Source organism: Oncorhynchus masou, unplaced genomic scaffold, assembly GCF_036934945.1.
Source record: "Oncorhynchus masou masou isolate Uvic2021 unplaced genomic scaffold, UVic_Omas_1.1 unplaced_scaffold_2706, whole genome shotgun sequence".
Classification (NCBI taxonomy): domain Eukaryota; kingdom Metazoa; phylum Chordata; class Actinopteri; order Salmoniformes; family Salmonidae; genus Oncorhynchus; species Oncorhynchus masou.
In genome coordinates, this window is record NW_027009140.1 from 1 (window position 1) to 26,622 (window position 26,622).

General features: G+C 47.7%; 1 pseudogene; it reads right to left on the reverse strand.

Annotated features, from left to right (window-relative positions):
• Positions 1-4,226: 4,226 nt before the first annotated feature.
• Positions 4,227-26,622, reverse strand: part of LOC135533839 (tyrosine-protein kinase JAK1-like) — a 48,381-nt pseudogene continuing 25,985 nt past the window's right edge.

Sequence of the window (26,622 nt, forward strand, 5' to 3'; positions counted from 1 at the left end):
AACTTTTCATTACATTTCGTTATAGTACAACGGTTTGATTTGTCTAATCTTAGCAATTTCTTCTTAGCTAGCTACATAGCCGTCTTTGTATCAAAGATAATTGCATAATTATCGTATTTCGTCGTCCTAACGTATCTGCCCAGCAGCTAGCTAACATCCACTGTCCACCAGCACTGTAGAAACTATTACACTCAACTGAACGACTCGATTAGCGTAGTGTCAGCTAGCTACATAGTTGTCTTCGCTGTCTTCGTATCCAAGATAATTGTGCAGTTTAGAGTGTGTAGACTTAGAGTGATTATCTTAATTTACCGAGGTTAGCTAGCCAGCTATTTGTCGTCCTTAACGTAGGAGATGCTGCTAGCTAGCTAGCCAACAGCTAGCCAACCTCTACCGAATTGAACTTCAACTACCCGGTCAACATTCCGCGTCGCTCCACAGGTAGTATCACATTTTCATTTCACTTCATTACAGTACAACGGTTTGATTTGTTTGATCGTAGCTAGCCAGCTACATAGCCGTCTTTGTATCTAAGACAATTGTGTAGTCTAGAGCGATTTTCTAGGTTAGCTGGCCAGCTATTGTCGTTCTTTTAACGTAGCTAGCCAGCTAGCCCCGAATAGCAGCACTGTAGTAACTATTACAGTACAACGGTTTGTTTTGTTTGATCGTAGCTAGCTAGCTACATAGCCGTCTTTGTATCTAAGACAATTGTGTAGCCTAGAGCGATTTTCTAGGTTAGCTAGCCAGCTATTGTCGTTCTCTTAAGGTAACGTAACGCAATCAACCTGCTAGCTAGCCAGCTAGCCCCCGAATAGCAGCACTGTAGAAACTATTACACTCGACGGAACGACTTGATTAGTGTAGTGTCAACATCGCAGCCACTACCAGCTAGCCTACTCCAGCAGTACTGTATCATTTCAATCATTTTAGTCAATAAGATTCTTGCTACGTAAGCTTAACTTTCTGAACATTCGAGACGTGTAGTCCACTTGTCATTCCAATCTCCTTTGCATTAGCGTAGCCTCTTCTGTAGCCTGTCAACTATGTGTCTATCTATCCCTGTTCTCTCCTCTCTGCACAGACCATACAAACGCTCCACACCGCGTGGCCGCGGCCACCCTAATCTGGTGGTCCCAGCGCGCACGACCCACGTGGAGTTCCTGGTCTCCGGTAGCCTCTGGAACTGCCGATCTGCGGCCAACAAGGCAGAGTTCATCTCAGCCTATGCCTCCCTCCAGTCCTCGACTTCCTGGCACTGACGGAAACATGGATCACCACAGATAACACTGCTACTCCTACTGCTCTCTCTTCGTCCGCCCACGTGTTCTCGCACACCCCGAGAGCTTCTGGTCAGCGGGGTGGTGGCACCGGGATCCTCATCTCTCCCAAGTGGTCATTCTCTCTCTCTCCCCTTACCCATCTATCTATCGCCTCCTTTGAATTCCATGCTGTCACAGTTACCAGCCCTTTCAAGCTTAACATCCTTATCATTTATCGCCCTCCAGGTTCCTCGGAGAGTTCATCAATGAGCTTGATGCCTTGATAAGCTCCTTTCCTGAGGACGGCTCACCTCTCACAGTCCTGGGCGACTTTAACCTCCCCACGTCTACCTTTGACTCATTCCTCTCTGCCTCCTTCTTTCCACTCCTCTCCTCTTTTGACCTCACCCTCTCACCTTCCCCCCTACTCACAAGGCAGGCAATACGCTCGACCTCATCTTTACTAGATGCTGTTCTTCCACTAACCTCATTGCAACTCCCTCCAAGTCTCCGACCACTACCTTGTATCCTTTTCCCTCTCGCTCTCATCCAACACTTCCCACACTGCCCCTACTCGGATGGTATCGCGCCGTCCCAACCTTCGCTCTCTCTCCCCCGCTACTCTCTCCTCTTCCATCCTATCATCTCTTCCCTCTGCTCATACCTTCTCCAACCTTTCTCCTGATTCTGCCTCCTCAACCCTCCTCTCTTCCCTTTCTGCATCCTTTGACTCTCTATGTCCCCTATCCTCCAGGCCGGCTCGGTCCTCCCCTCCCGCTCCGTGGCTCGATGACTCATTGCGAGCTCACAGAACAGAGCTCCGGGCAGCCGAGCGGAAATGGAGGAAAACTCGCCTCCCTGCGGACCTGGCATCCTTTCACTCCCTCCTCTCTACATTTTCCTCCTCTGTCTCTGCTGCTAAAGCCACTTTCTACCACTCTAAATTCCAAGCATCTGCCTCTAACCCTAGGAAGCTCTTTGCCACCTTCTCCTCCCTCCTGAATCCTCCACCCCCTCCCTCCTCCCTCTCTGCAGATGACTTCGTCAACCATTTTGAAAAGAAGGTCGACGACATCCGATCCTCGTTTGCTAAGTCAAACGACACCGCTGGTTCTGCTCACACTGCCCTACCCTGTGCTCTGACCTCTTTCTCCCCTCTCTCTCCAGATGAAATCTCGCTTCTTGTGACGGCCGGCCGCCCAACAACCTGCCCGCTTGACCCTATCTCCTCCTCTCTTCTCCAGACCATTTCCGGAGACCTTCTCCCTTACCTCACCTCGCTCATCAACTCATCCCTGACCGCTGGCTACGTCCCTTCCGTCTTCAAGAGAGCGAGAGTTGCACCCCTTCTGAAAAAACCTACACTCGATCCCTCCGATGTCAACAACTACAGACCAGTATCCCTTCTTTCTTTTCTCTCCAAAACTCTTGAACGTGCCGTCCTTGGCCAGCTCTCCCGCTATCTCTCTCAGAATGACCTTCTTGATCCAAATCAGTCAGGTTTCAAGACTAGTCATTCAACTGAGACTGCTCTTCTCTGTATCACGGAGGCGCTCCGCACTGCTAAAGCTAACTCTCTCTCCTCTGCTCTCATCCTTCTAGACCTATCGGCTGCCTTCGATACTGTGAACCATCAGATCCTCCTCTCCACCCTCTCCGAGTTGGGCATCTCCGGCGCGGCCCACGCTTGGATTGCGTCCTACCTGACAGGTCGCTCCTACCAGGTGGCGTGGCGAGAATCTGTCTCCTCGCCACGCGCTCTCACCACTGGTGTCCCCCAGGGCTCTGTTCTAGGCCCTCTCCTATTCTCGCTATACACCAAGTCACTTGGCTCTGTCATAACCTCACATGGTCTCTCCTATCATTGCTATGCAGACGACACACAATTAATCTTCTCCTTTCCCCTTCTGATGACCAGGTGGCGAATCGCATCTCTGCATGTCTGGCAGACATATCAGTGTGGATGACGGATCACCACCTCAAGCTGAACCTCGGCAAGACAGAGCTGCTCTTCCTCCCGGGGAAGGACTGCCCGTTCCATGATCTCGCCATCACGGTTGACAACTCCATTGTGTCCTCCTCCCAGAGCGCTAAGAACCTTGGCGTGATCCTGGACAACACCCTGTCGTTCTCAACCAACATCATGGCGGTGGCCCGTTCCTGTAGGTTCATGCTCTACAACATCCGCAGAGTACGACCCTGCCTCACACAGGAAGCGGCGCAGGTCCTAATCCAGGCACTTGTCATCTCCCGTCTGGATTACTGCAACTCGCTGTTGGCTGGGCTCCCTGCCTGTGCCATTAAACCCCTACAACTCATCCAGAACGCCGCAGCCCGTCTGGTGTTCAACCTTCCCAAGTTCTCTCACGTCACCCCGCTCCTCCGTTCTCTCCACTGGCTTCCAGTTGAAGCTCGCATCCGCTACAAGACCATGGTGCTTGCCTACGGAGCTGTGAGGGGAATGGCACCGCAGTACCTCCAGGCTCTGATCAGGCCCTACACCCAAGCAAGGGCACTGCGTTCATCCACCTCTGGCCTGCTCGCCTCCCTACCATTGAGGAAGTACAGTTCCCGCTCAGCCCAGTCAAAACTGTTCGCTGCTCTGGCCCCCAATGGTGGAACAAACTCCCTCACGACGCCAGGACAGCGGAGTCAATCACCACCTTCCGGAGACACCTGAAACCCCACCTCTTCAAGGAATACCTAGGATAGGATAAGTAATCCTTCTCACCCCCCCTTAATGATTTAGATGCACTATTGTAAAGTGGCTGTTCCACTGGATGTCAGAAGGTGAATTCACCAATTTGTAAGTCGCTCTGGATAAGAGCGTCTGCTAAATGACTTAAATGTAATGTAAATGTAAATATTAACTGTTATCATAACTGACGTTAGTTAAAGAAAATATTTCATACACCTGCCAGACGAACAAGGCCCACAGGCTGATGCAAATGAGTTCTTGACATGACATTTCTAGGATTATTAAATTATTCTAGTCAATGTAAAAAACCCTGTAGACGAATAAAAAAATATCAAAAGGCACTTTTCTAGCTCCATAAATGATCTCATAGGATGGTGATTTGAGTGACCTATTGAGGATTCCTCTTTATGGTGGAGAAAGAGTTTAAAGAGAGAGAGCATGTTATGCGTGATGGGGTGACTGAACAGGCAGGCATGTAGGTAGGCAGGTAGGTATGTAGATCCTACCGTTCCAGGACAGCTCTCAGGGCGGGGCAGCCTCTTTCCCTCTTCCAGAGCCTTGACCAATCGCGTCACAGTCATCTGACCCTGAGTGGGACCAATCATCTTCAAGAACACCTGTGGGGACAGTTCGGGGGGAGGGGAGAGCAGAGATAAGTCACCATGGAGACGAAATTAAATGACCCCTGAAATCTAGCCAGTGAGGACTGGAGTGACTTAGTTGTATTGTTGTCACCAACATTCAGAAGACATTAGTCATCGAACCTTACCTCTACACTACATTTAACATTCTATAATCTATTTCACAACAGTCTCTGGAAAAAAACATACAATGCCTTCAGAAAGTGTTCACACTTCACACACTTTTGTTGTGTTACAAGGTGTGATTACAATGGATTTAATTGTCGTTGTTTTGACAATGATCTATACAAAAAACTCATGTCAAAGTGGAAGAAAATGTCTAACATTTGTAAAACATTTATGAAAAATAAAACCGTAATATATCTTCTTTAGATAAGTATTCAACCCCCTGAGTCAATACATGTTAGAATCACCTTGTGCTGTGAGTTTTTCTGGGTATGTATAAGAGGTTTGCACATCTGGATTGTAAAATATTTGCACATTATTATTTTTAAATTCTTCAAGCTCTGTCAAGTTTGTTGCTGATTATTGCTAGACAGCCTATCCATAACCTAATGCAGTCACCAGTCAAATATAAAGAGTGGTACTCAGTGATGTGTTGTTGGATTTGTCCCAAACATAACACTTTGAATTCAGGACATATTTTTTATTTCTTTGCCACATTTTTTACAGTTTTACTTCCCTCCGATCCCAGCCTTGTTGCAAACAGGATGCATGCTTTGGAATATATTTATTCTGTACAGGCTTCCTTCTTTTCACTCTGTCATTTAGGTTAGTATTGTGGAGTAACTACAATGCTGTTGATCCATCCTCAGTTTTAAAGTCACCATTGGCCTCATGGTGAAATGACTGAGTGGTTTCCTTCCTCTCCGGCAACTGAGGACACCTGTATCTTTGTAGTGACTGGGTCTATTAATACACCATCCAAAGTGTAATTAACAACTTCATCATGGTCAAAGGGATATTCAATATCCTTCTTTGCGAGCCATTGGAAAACCTCCTTGGTCTTTGTGATGGAATCTGTGTTTGAAATTCACTGCTCGACTAAGGGACCTTACAAATAATTGTATGTGTGGGGTACAGAGATGAGGTACTCATTCCAAAATTATGTTAAACACTATTATTGCACACAGAGTGAGTCCATGCAACTTATGTTACTTGTTAAGCACATTTTTACTCCTGAACTTTAGGCTTGCCATAACAAAGGGGTTGAATACTTACGGACTCAATTTTTTATTAATTTGTAAACATTTCTAAAAAAATATAATTCCAACTTGACATTATGTGGTATTGTGTGTCAAATTCAGGTTGTAATGCAACAAAATATAGAAAAAGACAAGGGGTGTGAATACTTTCTGAAGGCATTGTATAAGACAGTAATAGCTAATTGATATTAAGTCAGATCAGATGAGAGACTACTTGTTACTTTACTGTAAATTGAACAAAATGGTAAAGTGTGTTAATAAGACCCAATGGATATGTACTAATCATGGCTACTTGATGTGGATGAGGGAGGACATATTCTGACAGTTCGTCTGAGCAATCAGGGAGTTGCACGTGTGTGTGGCACGGGCTGGCGGGAGTGGGCCGAGTCACCCTGGGCATTGACTGGCGCCATTTGCCTCAATCAGGAGGCCGTGCTGTGCTGTGCTGTCAGGCCTGTGTGTGTACTGACCGTCATGGGACTGATGGCAGAGTCACAGTAGGTGAGTAGTTCATACATTGTGACACCGAAGGACCAGACATCAGAGGCCAGGTAGAACTTGCAGTGGACCAGACACTCTGGGGCATACCTGGCACAGGCAGAGAGGAGAAAGGACACGCATGTCAATACAAATTCAAATTCAAATTTTCAAAGAGCAGCTTTTTTCCTTTCCCTCTCATATCTCTTCCCCTCTCTGAACAACACTGTCTTATTTTACCTCCCTCCCTCCCTCACCAGAACACAGGGCTGTCCAGGTCATCTTTGACCGTGTAATATCCCTCGTTGTCCTTGATGCTCTTGGTCAGTCCAAAATCTCCGATCTTCACCGTGCTCTCGTTCTCCACCAGAACGTTCCGGGCCGCCAGATCCCGGTGGATGTAATTCCGAGATCCCAGATAGTCCATTCCCTGGACAGAGGGGAGACACAGAGATGGTTGGAATTTATCCTATCCAAAAAAATATATATATATCCCAATAATATTCCCATAACACCGCCATAATGGTCCCAACATTTTTCCATAACGTTCCCACAACATATCTATAACACTCAGGTCTAGGGATCTGTTCAACCAGGGTTAATGGTCAGAGTTAGGGGTGTGTTAGGTAGCGGTGCTAGTGTTAGGGGTGTGTTAGGTAGCGGTGCTAGTGTTAGGGGTATGTTAGGCAGCGGTGCTAGTGTTAGGGGTGTGTTAGGTAGCGGTGCTAGTGTTAGGGGTATGTTAGGTAGCGGTGCTCGTGTTAGGGGTATGTTAGGCAGCGGTGCTCGTTAGGGGTATGTTAGGGGTATGTTAGGTAGCGGTGCTAGTGTTAGGGGTATGTTAGGCAGCGGTGCTAGTGTTAGGGGTATGTTAGGCAGCGGTGCTAGTGTTAGGGGTATGTTAGGCAGCGGTGCTCGTTAGGGGTATGTTAGGTAGCGGTGCTAGTGTTAGGGGTATGTTAGGCAGCGGTGCTCGTTAGGGGTATGTTAGGGGTATGTTAGGTAGCGGTGCTAGTGTTAGGGGTATGTTAGGCAGCGGTGCTCGTGTTAGGGGTATGTTAGGCAGCGGTGCTAGTGTTAGGGGTATGTTAGGCAGCGGTGCTAGTGTTAGGGGTATGTTAGGCAGCGGTGCTAGTGTTAGGGGTATGTTAGGCAGCGGTACTAGTGTTAGGGGTATGTTAGTCAGCGGTGTTAGGGGTGTGTTAGGTAGCGGTGCTAGTGTTAGGGGTATGTTAGGCAGCAGTGCTCGTGTTAGGGGTATGTTAGGCAGCGGTGCTAGTGTTAGGGGTATGTTAGGTAGCGGTGCTAGTGTTAGGGGTATGTTAGGTAGCGGTGCTAGTGTTAGGGGTGTGTTAGGTAGCGGTGCTAGTGTTAGGGGTGTGTTAGGGGTATGTTAGGTAGCGGTGCTAGTGTTAGGGGTGTGTTAGGCAGCGGTGCTCGTGTTAGGGGTATGTTAGGTAGCGGTGCTAGTGTTAGGGGTGTGTTAGGTAGCGCGGTGCTCGTGTTAGGGGTATGTTAGGCAGCGGTGCTCGTGTTAGGGGTGTGTTAGGGGTATGTTAGGTAGCGGTGCTAGTGTTAGGGGTATGTTAGGTAGCGGTGCTAGTGTTAGGGGTATGTTAGGCAGCGGTGCTCGTTAGGGGTATGTTAGGTAGCGGTGCTAGTGTTAGGGGTATGTTAGGCAGCGGTGCTCGTGTTAGGGGTATGTTAGGCAGCGGTGCTCGTGTTAGGGGTATGTTAGGCAGCGGTGCTCGTGTTAGGGGTGTGTTAGGCAGCGGTGCTAGTGTTAGGGGTATGTTAGGTAGCGGTGCTAGTGTTAGGGGTATGTTAGGCAGCGGTGCTAGTGTTAGGGGTATGGTTAGGCAGCGGTGCTAGTGTTAGGGGTGTGTTAGGCAGCGGTGCTAGTGTTAGGGGTGTGTTAGGCAGCGGTGCTAGTGTTAGGGGTGTGTTAGGCAGCGGTGCTAGTGTTAGGGTGTGTTAGGCAGCGGTGCTAGTGTTAGGGGTATGGTTAGGCAGCGGTGCTAGTGTTAGGGGTATGTTAGGCAGCGGTGCTCGTGTTAGGGGTATGTTAGGCAGCGGTGCTAGTGTTAGGGGTATGTTAGGTAGCGGTGCTCGTGTTAGGGGTATGTTAGGCAGCGGTGCTAGTGTTAGGGGTATGTTAGGCAGCGGTGCTAGTGTTAGGGGTATGTTAGGCAGCGGTGCTAGTGTTAGGGTATGTTAGGCAGCGGTACTAGTGTTAGGGGTATGTTAGTCAGCGGTGTTAGGGGTGTGTTAGGTAGCGGTGCTAGTGTTAGGGGTATGTTAGGCAGCAGTGCTCGTGTTAGGGGTATGTTAGGCAGCGGTGCTAGTGTTAGGGGTATGTTAGGTAGCGGTGCTAGTGTTAGGGGTATGTTAGGTAGCGGTGCTAGTGTTAGGGGTGTGTTAGGTAGCGGTGCTAGTGTTAGGGGTGTGTTAGGGGTATGTTAGGTAGCGGTGCTAGTGTTAGGGGTGTGTTAGGCAGCGGTGCTCGTGTTAGGGGTATGTTAGGTAGCGGTGCTAGTGTTAGGGGTGTGTTAGGTAGCGCGGTGCTCGTGTTAGGGGTATGTTAGGCAGCGGTGCTCGTGTTAGGGGTGTGTTAGGGGTATGTTAGGTAGCGGTGCTAGTGTTAGGGGTATGTTAGGTAGCGGTGCTAGTGTTTGGGGTATGTTAGGCAGCGGTGCTCGTTAGGGGTATGTTAGGTAGCGGTGCTAGTGTTAGGGGTATGTTAGGCAGCGGTGCTCGTGTTAGGGGTATGTTAGGCAGCGGTGCTCGTGTTAGGGTATGTTAGGCAGCGGTGCTCGTGTTAGGGGTGTGTTAGGCAGCGGTGCTAGTGTTAGGGGTATGTTAGGTAGCGGTGCTAGTGTTAGGGGTATGTTAGGCAGCGGTGCTAGTGTTAGGGGTATGGTTAGGCAGCGGTGCTAGTGTTAGGGGTGTGTTAGGCAGCGGTGCTAGTGTTAGGGGTGTGTTAGGCAGCGGTGCTAGTGTTAGGGGTGTGTTAGGCAGCGGTGCTAGTGTTAGGGTGTGTTAGGCAGCGGTGCTAGTGTTAGGGGTATGGTTAGGCAGCGGTGCTAGTGTTAGGGGTATGGTTAGGCAGCGGTGCTAGTGTTAGGGGTGTGTTAGGTAGCGGTGTGTTAGGCAGCGGTGCTAGTGTTAGGGGTGTGTTAGGCAGCGGTGCTAGTGTTAGGGGTGTGTTAGGCAGCGGTGCTAGTGTTAGGGGTGTGTTAGGCAGCGGTGCTAGTGTTAGGGGTGTGTTAGGCAGCGGTGCTAGTGTTAGGGGTATGGTTAGGCAGCGGTGCTAGTGTTAGGGGTATGGTTAGGCAGCGGTGCTAGTGTTAGGGGTGTGTTAGGCAGCGGTGCTAGTGTTAGGGGTGTGTTAGGCAGCGGTGCTAGTGTTAGGGGTGTGTTAGGCAGCGGTGCTAGTGTTAGGGTGTGTTAGGCAGCGGTGCTAGTGTTAGGGGTATGGTTAGGCAGCGGTGCTAGTGTTAGGGGTATGGTTAGGCAGCGGTGCTAGTGTTAGGGGTGTGTTAGGTAGCGGTGTGTTAGGCAGCGGTGCTAGTGTTAGGGGTATGGTTAGGCAGCGGTGCTAGTGTTAGGGGTGTGTTAGGCAGCGGTGCTAGTGTTAGGGGTGTGTTAGGCAGCGGTGCTAGTGTTAGGGGTATGGTTAGGCAGCGGTGCTAGTGTTAGGGTGTGTTAGGCAGCGGTGCTAGTGTTAGGGGTGTGTTAGGCAGCGGTGCTAGTGTTAGGGGTGTGTTAGGCAGCGGTGCTAGTGTTAGGGGTGTGTTAGGCAGCGGTGCTAGTGTTAGGGGTATGGTTAGGCAGCGGTGCTAGTGTTAGGGGTATGGTTAGGCAGCGGTGCTAGTGTTAGGGGTGTGTTAGGTAGCGGTGCTAGTGTTAGGGGTGTGTTAGGCAGCGGTGCTAGTGTTAGGGGTATGTTAGGCAGCAGTGCTCGTGTTAGGGGTATGTTAGGCAGCGGTGCTAGTGTTAGGGGTATGTTAGGCAGCGGTGCTAGTGTTAGGGGTATGTTAGGTAGCGGTGCTAGTGTTAGGGGTGTGTTAGGTAGCGGTGCTAGTGTTAGGGGTATGTTAGGTAGCGGTGCTAGTGTTAGGGGTGTGTTAGGCAGCGGTGCTCGTGTTAGGGTATGTTAGGTAGCGGTGCTAGTGTTAGGGTGTGTTAGGTAGCGCGGTGCTAGTGTTAGGGGTATGTTAGGCAGCGGTGCTCGTGTTAGGGGTGTGTTAGGGGTATGTTAGGTAGCGGTGCTAGTGTTAGGGGTATGTTAGGTAGCGGTGCTAGTGTTAGGGGTATGTTAGGCAGCGGTGCTCGTTAGGGGTATGTTAGGTAGCGGTGCTAGTGTTAGGGGTATGTTAGGCAGCGGTGCTCGTGTTAGGGGTATGTTAGGCAGCGGTGCTCGTGTTAGGGGTATGTTAGGCAGCGGTGCTCGTGTTAGGGGTGTGTTAGGCAGCGGTGCTAGTGTTAGGGGTATGTTAGGTAGCGGTGCTAGTGTTAGGGGTATGTTAGGCAGCGGTGCTAGTGTTAGGGGTATGGTTAGGCAGCGGTGCTAGTGTTAGGGGTGTGTTAGGCAGCGGTGCTAGTGTTAGGGGTGTGTTAGGCAGCGGTGCTAGTGTTAGGGTGTGTTAGGCAGCGGTGCTAGTGTTAGGGTGTGTTAGGCAGCGGTGCTAGTGTTAGGGGTATGGTTAGGCAGCGGTGCTAGTGTTAGGGGTATGGTTAGGCAGCGGTGCTAGTGTTAGGGGTGTGTTAGGTAGCGGTGTGTTAGGCAGCGGTGCTAGTGTTAGGGGTGTGTTAGGCAGCGGTGCTAGTGTTAGGGGTGTGTTAGGCAGCGGTGCTAGTGTTAGGGGTGTGTTAGGCAGCGGTGCTAGTGTTAGGGGTGTGTTAGGCAGCGGTGCTAGTGTTAGGGGTATGGTTAGGCAGCGGTGCTAGTGTTAGGGGTATGGTTAGGCAGCGGTGCTAGTGTTAGGGTGTGTTAGGCAGCGGTGCTAGTGTTAGGGGTGTGTTAGGCAGCGGTGCTAGTGTTAGGGGTGTGTTAGGCAGCGGTGCTAGTGTTAGGGTGTGTTAGGCAGCGGTGCTAGTGTTAGGGGTATGGTTAGGCAGCGGTGCTAGTGTTAGGGGTATGGTTAGGCAGCGGTGCTAGTGTTAGGGGTGTGTTAGGTAGCGGTGTGTTAGGCAGCGGTGCTAGTGTTAGGGGTATGGTTAGGCAGCGGTGCTAGTGTTAGGGGTGTGTTAGGCAGCGGTGCTAGTGTTAGGGGTGTGTTAGGCAGCGGTGCTAGTGTTAGGGGTATGGTTAGGCAGCGGTGCTAGTGTTAGGGGTGTGTTAGGCAGCGGTGCTAGTGTTAGGGGTGTGTTAGGCAGCGGTGCTAGTGTTAGGGGTGTGTTAGGCAGCGGTGCTAGTGTTAGGGGTGTGTTAGGCAGCGGTGCTAGTGTTAGGGGTATGGTTAGGCAGCGGTGCTAGTGTTAGGGGTATGGTTAGGCAGCGGTGCTAGTGTTAGGGTGTGTTAGGTAGCGGTGCTAGTGTTAGGGGTGTGTTAGGCAGCGGTGCTAGTGTTAGGGGTGTGTTAGGCAGCGGTGCTAGTGTTAGGGGTGTGTTAGGCAGCGGTGCTAGTGTTAGGGGTGTGTTAGGCAGCGGTGCTAGTGTTAGGGGTGTGTTAGGCAGCGGTGCTAGTGTTAGGGGTGTGTTAGGCAGCGGTGCTAGTGTTAGGGGTGTGTTAGGCAGCGGTGCTAGTGTTAGGGGTGTGTTAGGGGTATGTTAGGCAGCGGTGCTCGTGTTAGGGGTATGTTAGGCAGCGGTGCTAGTGTTAGGGGTATGTTAGGTAGCGGTACTAGTGTTAGGGGTATGTTAGGCAGCGGTGCTAGTGTTAGGGGTATGTTAGGGGTATGTTAGGTAGCGGTGCTAGTGTTAGGCAGCGGTGCTAGTGTTAGGGGTATGTTAGGTAGCGGTGCTAGTGTTAGGGGTATGTTAGGTAGCGGTGCTAGTGTTAGGGGTATGTTAGGCAGCGGTGCTAGTGTTAGGGGTATGTTAGGCAGCGGTGCTCGTGTTAGGGGTATGTTAGGCAGCGGTGCTAGTGTTAGGGGTATGTTAGGTAGCGGTGCTCGTGTTAGGGGTATGTTAGGCAGCGGTGCTAGTGTTAGGGGTATGTTAGGCAGCGGTGCTAGTGTTAGGGGTATGTTAGGCAGCGGTGCTAGTGTTAGGGGTATGTTAGGCAGCGGTGCTAGTGTTAGGGGTATGTTAGGCAGCGGTACTAGTGTTAGGGGTATGTTAGGCAGCGGTACTAGTGTTAGGGGTATGTTAGGTAGCGGTGCTAGTGTTAGGGGTATGTTAGGCAGCGGTACTAGTGTTAGGGGTATGTTAGGCAGCGGTGCTAGTGTTAGGGGTATGTTAGGCAGCGGTGCTAGTGTTAGGGGTGTGTTAGGGGTATGTTAGGTAGCGGTGCTAGTGTTAGGGGTATGTTAGGCAGCGGTACTAGTGTTAGGGGTATGTTAGGCAGCGGTGCTAGTGTTAGGGGTGTGTTAGGGGTATGTTAGGTAGCGGTGCTAGTGTTAGGGGTATGTTAGGCAGCGGTGCTAGTGTTAGGGGTATGTTAGGTAGCGGTGCTCGTGTTAGGGGTATGTTAGGTAGCGGTGCTCGTGTTAGGGGTATGTTAGGTAGCGGTGCTCGTGTTAGGGGTATGTTAGGTAGCGGTGCTCGTGTTAGGGGTATGTTAGGTAGCGGTGCTCGTGTTAGGGGTATGTTAGGTAGCGGTGCTCGTGTTAGGGGTATGTTGGGTAGCGGTGCTCGTGTTAGGGGTATGTTGGGTAGCGGTGCTCGTGTTAGGGGTATGTTAGGCAGCGGTGCTAGTGTTAGGGGTGTGTTGGGCAGCGGTGCTAGTGTTAGGGGTGTGTTGGGTAGCGGTGCCAGTGTTAGGGGTGTGTTAGGTAGCGGTGCTAGTGTTAGGGGTATGTTAGGCAGCGGAGCCAGTGCTATGTTAGTTAGCGGTGCTAGTGTTAGGCAGCGGTGCTAGTGCTAGGGGTATGTTAGGTAGCGGTGCTAGTGTTAGGCAGCGGAGCTAGTGCTAGGGGTATGTTAGTTAGCGGTGCGAGTGCTAGGGGTATGTTAGGTAGCGGTGCTAGTGCTAGGGGTATGTTAGGTAGCGGTGCTAGTGTTAGGCAGCGGAGCTAGTGCTAGGGGTATGTTAGGTAGCGGTGCTAGTGTTAGGCAGCGGAGCTAGTGCTAGGGGTATGTTAGGTAGCGGTGCTAGTGTTAGGCAGCGGAGCTAGTGCTAGGGGTATGTTAGGTAGCGGTGCTAGTGTTAGGCAGCGGAGCTAGTGCTAGGGGTATGTTAGGTAGCGGTGCTAGTGTTAGGCAGCGGAGCTAGTGCTAGGGGTATGTTAGGTAGCGGTGCGAGTGTTAGGCAGCGGAGCTAGTGCTAGGGGTATGTTAGGTAGCGGTGCTAGTGCTAGGCAGCGGAGCTAGCGTTAGGGGTATGTTAGGTAGCGGTGCGAGTGTTAGGCAGCGGAGCTAGTGCTAGGGGTATGTTAGGCAGCGGAGCTAGTGCTAGGGGTATGTTAGGTAGCGGTGCGAGTGTTAGGCAGCGGAGCTTGTGTTAGGGGTATGTTAGGTAGCGGTGCTAGTGCTAGGGGTATGTTAGGTAGCGGTGCTAGTGTTAGGGGTATGTTAGGTAGCGGTGCTAGTGTTAGGGGTATGTTAGGCAGCGGAGCTAGTGTTAGGGGTGTGTTAGGTAGCGGTGCTAGTGTTAGGCAGCGGTGCTAGTGTTAGGGGTGTGTTAGGCAGCGGAGCTAGTGCTAGGGGTATGTTAGGTAGCGGTGCTAGTGTCAGGCAGCGGAGCTAGTGCTAGGGGTATGTTAGGTAGCGGTGCTAGTGTTAGGCAGCGGAGCTAGTGTTAGGGGTATGTTAGGTAGCGGTGCTAGTGTTAGGGGTATGTTAGGCAGCGGTGCTAGTGTTAGGGGTATGTTAGGCAGCGGTGCTAGTGCTAGGGGTATGTTAGGTAGCGGTGCTAGTGTTAGGGGTATGTTAGGTAGCGGTGCTAGTGCTAGGGGTATGTTAGGTAGCGGTGCTAGTGCTAGGGGTATGTTAGGTAGCGGTGCTAGTGTTAGGTAGCGGTGCTAGTGCTAGGGGTATGTTAGGTAGCGGTGTGAGTGGTAAAGTACCTGACAGATCTGGACAGCATAACTGAGCAGAGTCTTCAGGCTGGTCTGGCTTTTGTTGCGAGGGAGGTACTCCTTCAGACTACCAGCAGGCAGGTACTCCATGATCAACTTGATGGCTCTGCCTCCTGCACACAGACAGATAGAGAGGATGGAGTGAGGCAAAGCAGAAGGTGTGTGTTCAGTAGGTAGGTGTGTGTGTGGGTGTTGTGTGTGTGTGTGTAGGTGTATACATGTGTGTGCATGCTTGCGTATACTCTGCTCACCCTCCTCCTGACAGATGCCTTTGTACTTGACAATGTTGTGGTGGTAAAGTTCTTTAAGGATTCCTATCTCACACCAGAGGTTGCTGCTCTGTTCCTCTCTGTTCTCTGGCTTTAAACTCTTCACTGCTACCAGCTCCCTGTCCGGTCCCCTCTGGGGTCATACCGACACAGCTCCACCTTGCCAAAGTGACCCTATACACACACACACACACACACAGAACATTCATATCACATAATACTGACAAACATTAACATGACTTGCATATGCACATGGTCTCTGGCATGGTCAAACACACACGTGTGTTACCTCTCCTAAATCTCGAATCTTCTTGAGGAACCTCTTCTCGAACACAGTGGGGTCGACCTCCAGAGTGGGGACAGGCTTGATAGAGGGGTCTGATGGAGGGATACACACTGTTACACACTGACAACCCACACGCTGATAACATACACACACTCAGTTACACACTGACAACATACACACTGTTACACACTGACAACCCACACGCTGACAAAATACACACACATTGTTGCACACTGACAACATACACACTGTTACACACTGACAACCCACACACTGACAACATACACACACATTGTTGCACACTGACAACATACACACTGACAACCCACACGCTGACAACATACACACACTCAGTTACACACTGACAACATACACACACATTGTTGCACACTGACAACATACACACTGTTACACACTGACAACATACCCAGTGGGTTTATTCAGCAAAGCAACACCACCAGTATGATGGATGTCTAACTGCGACATGACGGCAGTACCTCATTCTAGCCACCGTGTGGGAGTATTGAGGGCAGATTTATATCCATGGGGCCCAGTTAAGGGGGAGCTGTGGAGCGTGAACCCAGTGAACTCCACAACACTCATACACACACTCTTACAATCTCTCTCTCTAGCTAGCGCTGAGAAACAACTGCTGTCTCTCTGTGTTTCATCATTTTCCTTCAATTCGAAAGAGGCTGAATGTATCTCACTGGAGAAAGCATCCGAGCGAACACAACAGCGGCCCTCTCTCAGTATATGTAGGCCATCTAACAGCGGCCCTCTCTCAGTATATGTAGGCCATCTAACAGCGGCCCTCTCTCAGTATATGTAGGCCATCTAACTGATGCTGTCTGGGCAAAAAGAGAATGACATCGTTGCAACCCGTAGCATTGAATGCAAGAGAAGCCAGCGAGCATTTGGCCTCCCTTGATTACATTTTTCAAATAATATTAGCCAATCAGCGTTGAGCTAAACTGAGTGAGGTTAACTGTGAATGGTCCTGGCGCACCAAAAACAAGTGTCAAGGGAAGCCAGTTTGGATTGACTTCACACCAAAAGCAGAACGTAATTTCCAAAATAATATATAATTGTTGCATCTCCTTGTGTTGTGGTACTCCGGTGGCTAGCTAGCTAATGACAATTGTCCCTTTCTTCAATTAGCCATGGATGGAGATAGGGATTTGGTTTTACTTCATTCTGGCCAATGATCCAACCATAATTGTGCCCCTGGCCTGAGAGTACGGAAGTTCAATGTAGCTAGCTAGTTATTTAGACTAACGTTAACTAGCTGGCCTAGCGAATCGTTGCCAGGTAATGAAAGGAAGTTAGGATAGCTAGCAAGCATTTTAGCCAGGTATCATAGGACAACAAAAGATAAATGTTTCGGCAACATGAAAGGAGGTTGTCATTGGTGTTTCTCTACAAGTAGGGTGAGTCAGCATGTTTTTTTTTCACTTCCCCAGTGATTTTACTCATGTACTGCTACTGCTCACTGACACACACACACACACACACACACACACACGTACTCTGTTCCTCAAGGGTGTCTATGTCTCTGACGATGGCCCTGAAGAACGGGCGTTTACGGGGGTCGAAGGTCATACAATGGGTCATCAGTTCAGCCAGCTCTTTGCAGTCTGGAGTAGCTAGCTGACACTCTGCTGCATAGAACCTTTCTTTCTGCTCAGGGAGAGAGAGCGGGAGGTGAGGGAGAGAGGGAGGGGTAGGGACAGTGGGGGCGAGAGGGAGGGAGTGGGGAAAGAGAGTGGGGAAAGAGAGAGAGAGTAGCTTAAGGGTATCTGATACTTTGTGTCCAAACTGGCAATACATGGCATAGAGATGTGTGAGGGTGTAGGATAAAGTGGATTAAGGTGTGTGTGTGTGTATACAGTATGTACCTCTGTGAGTTTCTTGTCTTTAAGGGGCACTTCTCCGTCATAGCAGATCTCCCACAGTGTTGTGCCGAATCCCCATTTATCAGCTGCTACACTCAGGTTGGCAGAGTCCTTCACACACTCTGGAGCAATCCAGGGGATCCGGTCCACACACTCTGCAGGTTGACACACATACACACACGTATGTAAACACAGTACAAACATTTAGCCATAACACAAACAAACAGTCACATGTGGTGCAGAAAGCAAAACACCATTATAGTGAACACACGATAATAAACCCTCATCTGTTTGGGGAAGGAATTTGTCATTTTTAATATGTCGGTAGTCCTGTCTTTCCACACTGACACCTTTACTGCATTATGAGGCAGAGCCTCTCCATGAGGCTCTCTGACTGTCTCCATCTCCAACCCCCCTCTCTCTGACTGTGTCCATCTCCAACCCCCCTCTCTCTGACTGTGTCCATCTCCAACCCCCCTCTCTCTGACTGTGTCCATCTCCAACCCCCCTCTCTCTGACTGTGTCCATCTCCAACCCCCCTCTCTCTCTGACTGTGTCCATCTCCAACCCCCCCTCTCTCTGACTGTGTCCATCTCCAACCCCCCCTTCTCTCTGACTGTGTCCATCTCCAACCCCCTCTCTCTCTGACTGTCTCCAAGTTCTTCCCACGAGCCCTCACGTCACTTCCAGCTGACAGGAATCCACAGCCCTGCCATGCCAGTAACATAGAGAGAGGGAGGGAGAGTGTTCCCATCTGTCAGATCCAGTGGTCCCAGTGGACATTAACACTGTTTGGTCTGTTTAACTGTCTTCACTCAGCCACAGACACAGTAAATGTTTACCAAACATAAATATGCCATTGGGGGGAAAATGGAATGTGAGCTGTGCATTTGTATAGTCTTGTTCCCAAAAACATTATCCTGGGCCACAAACCTTTCAGAACTCAACATACTGTACAATAAATTCTACAATCTCAAATTGGGCCCTTGTCCTATAAGATACGTTGCTCTGGATAACAACACAAATCGAAATGGAACATGATGGTCGTCTTGCACTCAATGTGCATGATTCAGTGAAGTCTTACCCTCTCTGGTCAACACAGTGATGGGTATGCCGGGGTCGCTGAGCTTGATGAAGGGTCCTCCCTCACTGTCCACTCCGTCTCTGGCCAGCAGGATGTTCTTGGTACACACAAAGCCATGCACTAGCTTCTTATCCTCCTACACAGACAGAGAGAGAGAGTCTCTAAGAGCTTTGCACACCTGGATTGTACAATGCCAATGACAAGCATATCCCTAACCTAATGCAGCCACCATCATGCTTGAAAATATGAAGAGTGGTACTCAGTGATGTGTTGTGTTGGATTTACCCCAAACATAACGCTTTGTATTCAGGACATTTCTTTCACAATTTCTTTACAGTTTTACTTTAGTGCCTTATTGCAAACAGGATGCATGTTTTGGAATATTTTTAGTCTGTTCAGGCTTCCTTCTTTTCACTTTCTCATGTAAGTTAGTGTTGTGAAGTAACTACAATGATGTGGCTCCATCCTCAGTTTCCTCCTATCACAGCCATTCAACTCTAACTTTTTTAAAGCCACTGTTGGCTTCATGGTGAAATCACTGAGTGTTTTTCTTCCTCTCTGGCAACTGAGTTAGGAAGGATGCCTGTATCTTTCTGGTGACTAGGTGTTTTGATACACCATCCGAACTGTAAATGAATAAGTTCACCATGTGCAAAGGGACATTCAATGTCTGCTTTTTTCCCAAAGTCTACCAATAGGTGCCCTTATTTGGGAGGCATTGGGAAACCTCCCTGGTCTTTATGGTTGAGTCTGTGTTTGAAATCCACAACTCGAACTGAGGGACCTTACAGATGAGTGTATGTGTGGGGTACAGAGATGTAGTCATAAAAACTCATGTTAAAGAGAGTCCATGCAATTATTATGTGACTTGTTAAGCACATTTTTACTCCTGAACTTATTTAGGCTTGCCGTAACAAAGAGGTTGAAGACATTTCAATGTGTTTTTCTCACCAGGTAGCTGAGAGCGCTGGCCAGTTGTTTGGCCACCTGGAACTTCCATGGTGTACTGAGAGGACTGTGTTGTCTCCGCATGAACACATCCAACGGACCGAACTGGACAAACTCCTCCACCATGATATCTGGGAGAGAGAGAGACATGGACAGGGTTGCAAAGGGTCAAAAAACCTTCAAACCCAGGAATTTGGGGAATTTAGCATAAATACATCAAAAAAGTTAGCTAATAACCGTGAACCTTTTTGTGGGATACTCATAAGGCAATTCTAGGTCTTGTAGCATATTTTGGTTAAACTATCCCCAATGCAATGGAACTACAACCCTCTGCATGCGCTGTGCATTCTTGCAGTGCACTCTTCCATCACAGCTGATTCTCAAGATCTTGCACACTAATGAGATGCTATTGAGCCCACACTACTACACTGTCTGAGCCAAGGACTACATGCTTTCTGGTAAGTTTTGATTATAATACTGGGTGGGGTGAATATATTTTATGGCATACATGATTTTTTTGTTAACTAGTAAATAGAGCCTACAGCAAAGTGTGTTTAAATCATTTCTAACTTGTTAACAATTTCTGCTAGTTAGTTTTTGCTACAATGTGGGTTTTTAGCTTGTTTGAGACTGTTAATTCACCTGTTTCCATACATGTTTCATTTAAAAAAATGTATCTTACAAATGAGTTAAATCAAATTGCTTAACTATTTATCTGTACATGGAATTGTATTTGTTTTTTTTTACAAAAAATGTTCTGATATTTACAGGAAAATTCCACGGGCATTATCTGATGTGTGGAGACATTTCACTGCAGATAATGTAGAAGGACAATCTGTGTACATTTGCAAATACTATGCCAAATCATAAGTGAAGAATGCAACGAAGATGCAGAATCATCTGGACGTGCATAATGATCCCTCAGCGCTCACAACAAGCAACCTCTGACAAAAGTCCCTCTACTTCTATTCGAGGTGAAAATAATGAATCAGACACCTTATCGATAACAACAGCTCATGGTCCTCCTGGAATCAGACACCTTATCGATAGCAACAGCTCATGGTCCTCCTGGAATCAGACACCTTATCGATAACAACAGCTCATGGTCCTCCTGGAATCAGACACCTTATCGATAACAACAGCTCATGGTCCTCCTGGAATCAGACACCTTATCGATAACAACAGCTCATGGTCCTCCTGGAATCAGACACCTTATCGATAGCAACAGCTCATGGTCCTCCTGGAATCAGACACCTTATCGATAACAACAGCTCATGGTCCTCCTGGACTCAGACACCTTATCGATAACAACAGCTCATGGTCCTCCTGGAATCAGACACCTTATCGATAACAACAGCTCATGTCCTCCTGGAATCAGACACCTTATCGATAACAACAGCTCATGTCCTCCTGGAATCAGACACCTTATCGATAACAACAGCTCATGTCCTCCTGGAATCAGACACCTTATCCATAACAACAGCTCATGTCCTCCTGGAATCAGACACCTTATCGATAACAACAGCTCATGGTCCTCCTGGAATCAGACACCTTATCGATAACGACAGCTCATGTCCTCCTGGAATCAGACACCTTATCGATAACAACAGCTCATGGTCCTCCTGGAATCAGACACCTTATCCATAACAACAGCTCATGGTCCTCCTGGAATCAGACACCTTATCCATAACAACAGCTCATGTCCTCCTGGAATCAGACACCTTATCCATAACAACAGCTCATGTCCTCCTGGAATCAGATGTTTTTTTTGACTCAATGGAGGAACGTAGTCAGAGAAATGCTGATGAATGTCTTGCTCGAGCTGTGTATGCAACTGGTTCACCTCTGATGCTCACGGGCAATGTGTATTGGAAGAGATTTCTGAATGTTCTTCACCCAGCATACACTCCTCAACCAGACATGCTTTATCTACTCATTTCCTGGATGCAGAGTTCAACAGAGTTCAAGTGAAGGTCAAGCAAATCATAGAGAAAGCAGACTGTATTGCAATCATTTCTGATGGGTGGTTGAATGTTCTTGGGCAAGGAATAAATAACTACATCATCTCCACCCTTCAACCAGTATTCAGGAGTAGAAATGTGCTTAACAATACACAGACACAAGGGACAACAGACACACCGGTCTCTACATTGCAGATGAGCTGAAGGCAGTCATCAATGACATTGGACCACAGAAGGTATTTGCACTGGTGACAGACAATGCTGCGAACATGAAGGCTGCTTGGTTTAAGTGGAGGAGTCCTACCCTCACATCACACCCATTGAATCTGCTTCTCTAGGACATTATGGCACTGAAAACAATGGATACACTCTACAAGATTCAAGGAAGTGGTTAGGTATGTGAAGGGTCATCAAGTTATAGCAGCAATCTACCTTACCAAGCAAAGTGAGAAGAATAAGAGCGCCACTTTGAAGCTGCCTAGCAACACCTGTTGGGGTGGTGTTGTCATCATGTTTAACCTCTTGAAACTCTAGGGGCGCTATATCATTTTTGGATAAAAAGACGTGCCCGTTTTAAGCGCAATATTTTGTCACAAAAAGATGCTCGACTATGCATATAATTGATAGCTTTGGAAAGAAAACACTCTTGATGTTTCCAGAACTGCAAAGATATTCTCTGTGCGTGCCCTAGAACGAGAGCTACAGGCAAAACCAAGATGAAACGGCATCCAGGAAATCAGCAGGATTTTTGAGGATACGTTTTCCATTGTCTCCTTATATGGCTGTGAATGCGAGAGGAATGAGCCTGCCCTTTCTGTCGTTTCCCCAAGGTGTCTGCAGCATTGTGACGTTTTTGTAGGCATATCATTGGAAGATTGACCATAAGAGACCACATTTACCAGGTGTCCGCCCGGTGTCCTGCGCCGAAATTGGTGCGCAAACCTCAGCTGCAAGTATTTTTCCATGGAATTCAGAGAAGAAAGCAGGCTTCCACGAACGATATATCAATGAAGAGATATGTGAAAAAACACCTTGAGGATTGATTCCAAACAACGTTTGCCATGTTTCGGTCGATATTATGGAGTTAATTCGGAAAAAGTTTGACGTACAAGTTTGACTGAATTTTCGGTTCGTTTCTGAAGCCAAATGTGATGTACAAAACGGAGCGATTTCTCCTACACAAAGATTCTTTCAGGAAAAACTGAACATTTGCTATGTAACTGAGAGTCTCCTCATTGAAAACATCCGAAGCTCTTCAAAGGTAAATGATTTTATTTATTTGGTTATCTGGTTTTTGTGAAAATGTTGCGTGCTAAATGCTACTCAAAATGCTAAGCTAGCTTAGCATACTCTTACACAAATTAGTGAATTGCTATGGTTCAAAAGCATATTTGAGATGACAGTGTTGTTAAGAAAAGGCTAAGCTTGAGAGCAGGCGCATTTTCATTTTATTTGCGGTTTTCAGAAATCGTTAACGTTACATCATGCTAATGAGCTTGAGGCTATAACTGTATACAGGTTTTTTTCATAGCCAAACGTGAACAAAACAGAGCGATTTGTCCTACACAAATAATATTTTTTTGAAAAACTGAACATTTGCTATCTAACTGAGAGTCTCCTCATTGAAAACATCTGAAGTTCTTCAAAGGTAAATGATTTTATTTGAATGATTTTCTTGTTTTTGTGAAAATGTTGCTGGCTGAATTCTAGGCTTATAGCTATGTTAGCAATCAATACTCTTACACAAATGCTTGTTTAGCTATGGTTGAAAAGCATATTTTGAAAATCTGAGATGACAGTGTTGTTAACAAAAGTCTAAGCTTGAGAGCAAATATATTTATTTCATTTCATTTGCGATTTTCATGAATAGTTAACGTTGCGTTATGCTAATGAGCTTGAGGCTATAAATAGAATCCCGGATCCGGGATTGCGCGACGCAACAGGTTAACAGTCTCCTGGAGGGGAAGGAGTCTCTCCAAGAAATGACCATATCACAGTCTGCCGATATGGACAGCCCCATCAAGAGTATGTATGTATGTATTTTGGGAGAAAGTGGTAAGCAGCCTGAAACTCCTGAAACCTATAACAGTAGTCATTGCATGGCTTGAGGGAGACAATGCCATCCTGTCTGATGTTCAGACTCTGCTTGCAGATGTAAGAGAAGAAACCGTACTGCCCTGCCCACTTCACTGTTGCTCCAAGCAGAGGAAACTGCAGTTCTGAAATACATCAAAAAACTTGAAGACTTCTGCCTGAAGCCCATACACACCGCAGTGTACATGTTGGACCCCAGGTATGCTGGCAAGAGCATCCTGTCTGGTGCAGAGATCAAAAAGGCTTTTGGTGTCAAAACTACCGTGTCTCGCCACCTTGGCCTGGATGAGGGCAAGGTTCTTGGCAGTCTGGCGAAGTACACTTCCAAGCAAGGGCCTTGGGATGGAGATGAAATACGGCAGTCGTGCCAACATATCTTATCAGCCACCAGGTGGAAGGGACTTTGTGGATCTGAGGCTCTTTCCCCTGTTGCCTCCATCATTCTCCAAATCCCACCAACATCAGCCGCCTCAGAGCGCAACTGATCCTTGTTTGGGAACACACACCAAAGCACGCAACAGGCTGACCAATACAAAGGTTGAAAAATTGGTGGCCATCCGGGCAAATTTGAGGCTTTTTGAGCCTGACAACGTGCCAGCCTGTTACGTTCCCCAGTTTATGTGTTGTAGTTTGTATGTTTGCATGTGTTTATTTCAGGAAATGGCTTCCTGAAACCCATCAAGCAGCTGATTGGTCGACTCCAGGGCTAATTGGAGAGTTGACCCCGCCCCCTCGTCAAGACGCAGCTGTCTCCAATTACCTATACCAGAAGCTATATAAAAGCCAGTGTTCTGTGCAGGAGGAGAGAATTTTGTTAGAGGTAAATTTGCTAGAGAGATTTTGCTGGGAGGTCATTGCTGGGAGGTCATTGCAGAGATTTTGCTAGGCTGAGAGTTGGTATGTTTTGTGAGTTTGTTGCTCAGCTTATTTGATGTCCTTTGTTTCTTAGTTTGTTTGTGAAATTGTTTAATATTCTGTTTCATTTGTTCCCAGGGGGGAAGGGGAAGGCACCTAGGGAGTGCTTAGGCAAGAGGCCCGCGGGCATACATATACCCGTAGCATATTCGCTGTCTAGGCACACTAGGTAAGACCTGGGCGGACCACCCCTGTATTTTGGTTAGGGCACCAGGTGGTGCTAAATTAGGTAAGTAGTGGGTAGGCAGGTAAGATAGGAGAGGGGGGGCTTTGAGATTTACTTTCTTTGCTTTGGTTCCGTCCAGCCCCTTTTCCCCATATTACCGTGTAAAGGAATAAAGTCCTTGTAAACGGTACCACATTCTGTCTGTCGTCATCCTTACTCGCACCTACAGTCCATACCTTTTTCACTTCACGGAGAGTTTAGTTGTAGCAGGATGTCGCGTTCCCTCTTCATAGAGGCATGCGTAACACAGCCTCAACAAGGTTGGAAAGTGACAGTGAAAATGAGGCCTTAGTCTGATGTTCAAGAGGTGGACATTGAAGAGGTCCAGGAGAAGACATGGAAGCCTGAGAGTCTGATGTTCAAGAGGTGGACATTGAGGAGGTCCAGGAGAAGACATGGAAGCCTGAGAGTCTGATGTTCAAGAGGTGGACATTGAAGAGGTCCAGGAGAAGACATGGAAGCCTGAGAGTCTGATGTTCAAGAGGTGGACATTGAAGAGGTCCAGGAGAAGACATGGAAGCCTGAGAGTCTGATGTTCAAGAGGTGGACATTGAAGAGGTCCAGGAGAAGACATGGAAGCCTGAGAGTCTGATGTTCAAGAGGTGGACATTGAAGAGGTCCAGGAGAAGACATGGAAGCCTGAGAGTCTGATGTTCAAGAGGTGGACATTGAAGAGGTCCTGAGAGGAAGACCACCAAAGCTTTAGTTTCTAGACTATCATTTTACAGATGTACGTTTTTGGGAGATGTGATGGATCATTCAATATTCCCTTTCTTTTGTTGTTCCAGTGTAATCATCCCATGTGAAGAGTCAACTCACTATAATTAAAGTTCACTAAATCGTTTATTTCTATTAGAAGGATTTAATCACGTCTACTTCTGATAAGGTAAAAGGTTTATGTTTCTGTCTCCATATGATGGTAAATATATCCAAGGCAAAAAACATCTACATTTAAATGGTATTAATATTAATTTGCATATATTTCTGTTAATTCCCATGGAAAAGTTTCCACCTCTGAAATGTGCAACCCTAGACATGGACAGCAGTGGAAACTGCTGAGGGAAGGATGGCTCATAACACTGGCTGGAATCGAGCGAATGATACCATTCCACCTATTCCGCTCACGCCATTACCATGAGCCTGTCCTCCCCAATTATCTTCTTTGGGACAGGGGGCAGTATTTTCACGTCCGGTTGAAAAGCGTGTCCAAAGTAAAGCCTGCTACTAAGACCCAGAAGCTAGGATATGCATATTATTATTAGACGGTGTGGATAGAAAACACTCTGAAGTTTCTAAAAAAAACTGTTTGAATCATGTCTGTGAGTATAACAGAACTTATTTGGCAGACGAAACCCCGAGGACCAACCTTTCAGATTTCTTTTCTTTTTTTTAGGTCACTATTCAATGAGATTTCATTGGGATTCCACATTTCTAAACAACTTTCCTGCAGTTCCTATCGCTTCCACTGGATGTCAGTCTTTAGAAATTGGTTGAGGTTTTTCCTTTGAGAAATGAAGAAGTAATGAGGCTCGAGGGAAGTGTACTCTTTGTTAGAGGCGTGTGACCTGAAAGCACGCTCCACTTTGTTTTCCTCCGATCATTCCACAGATCATCCCGTCTTAAATTATATTGATTATTTACGTAAAAAATACCTAAAGTTGTATTACAAAAGTCGTTTGAAATGTTTGGACAATGCTTTGTCTTAGCAGATACAGAATTAGTTAGGTAACATTGATAAATAAGATGTTTTATTTACTTTCATAATATGCTTATGTGAGATACTTGTCATTAGAATGTATTTTTTTGGACTATACAGTTGAATTTTCCTTTCTTCTCAAGGGAAAAGTCACTTGGGGCCCAGAGAGGGGAAAGGTCAGGCTTGTCTTTTACGTCTGGTAATATGCAGAATATCAGAAAGGGAGAAGTACGTGTGATCTTGCTCTCCATACCCGATGTGAGTTAGACCTTTAAACATTCTCAAGGTCGCAGGGCCAGACAGAAAACCTGGATGCAAATTGTGGAAAAAGTGAAGGGGTTTGAATACTTTCCAAATGCACTCTACCTACAGTATGTAAAAATGCTGTTCATTGACTACATCTCAGCATTCAACACCATAGTGCTCTCAGGACCCTGGGACTGAACACCTCCCTCTGCAACTGGATCCTGGACTTCCTGATGGGCCTCCCCCAGGCAGTGAGGGTAGGAAACAACACATCCGCCACGTTGACCATCAACAAAGGTGCCCCTCAGGGGTGTGTGCTTAGTCCCTTCCCGTACTCCCTGTTCACGCACAACTTCAAGGCCGCGCATGCCTCCAACACCTTTATGAAGTTTGCTGATGACCCAGCTATGGTAGGACTGGTCACCGACAATGATTAGGCAGCCTTAAGGTCTTCATTTTAATTTTACCCCTCTTTATCCCCAATTTCGTGGTTTCCAATTGGCAGTTACAGTCTTGTCTCATCGCTGCAACTCCT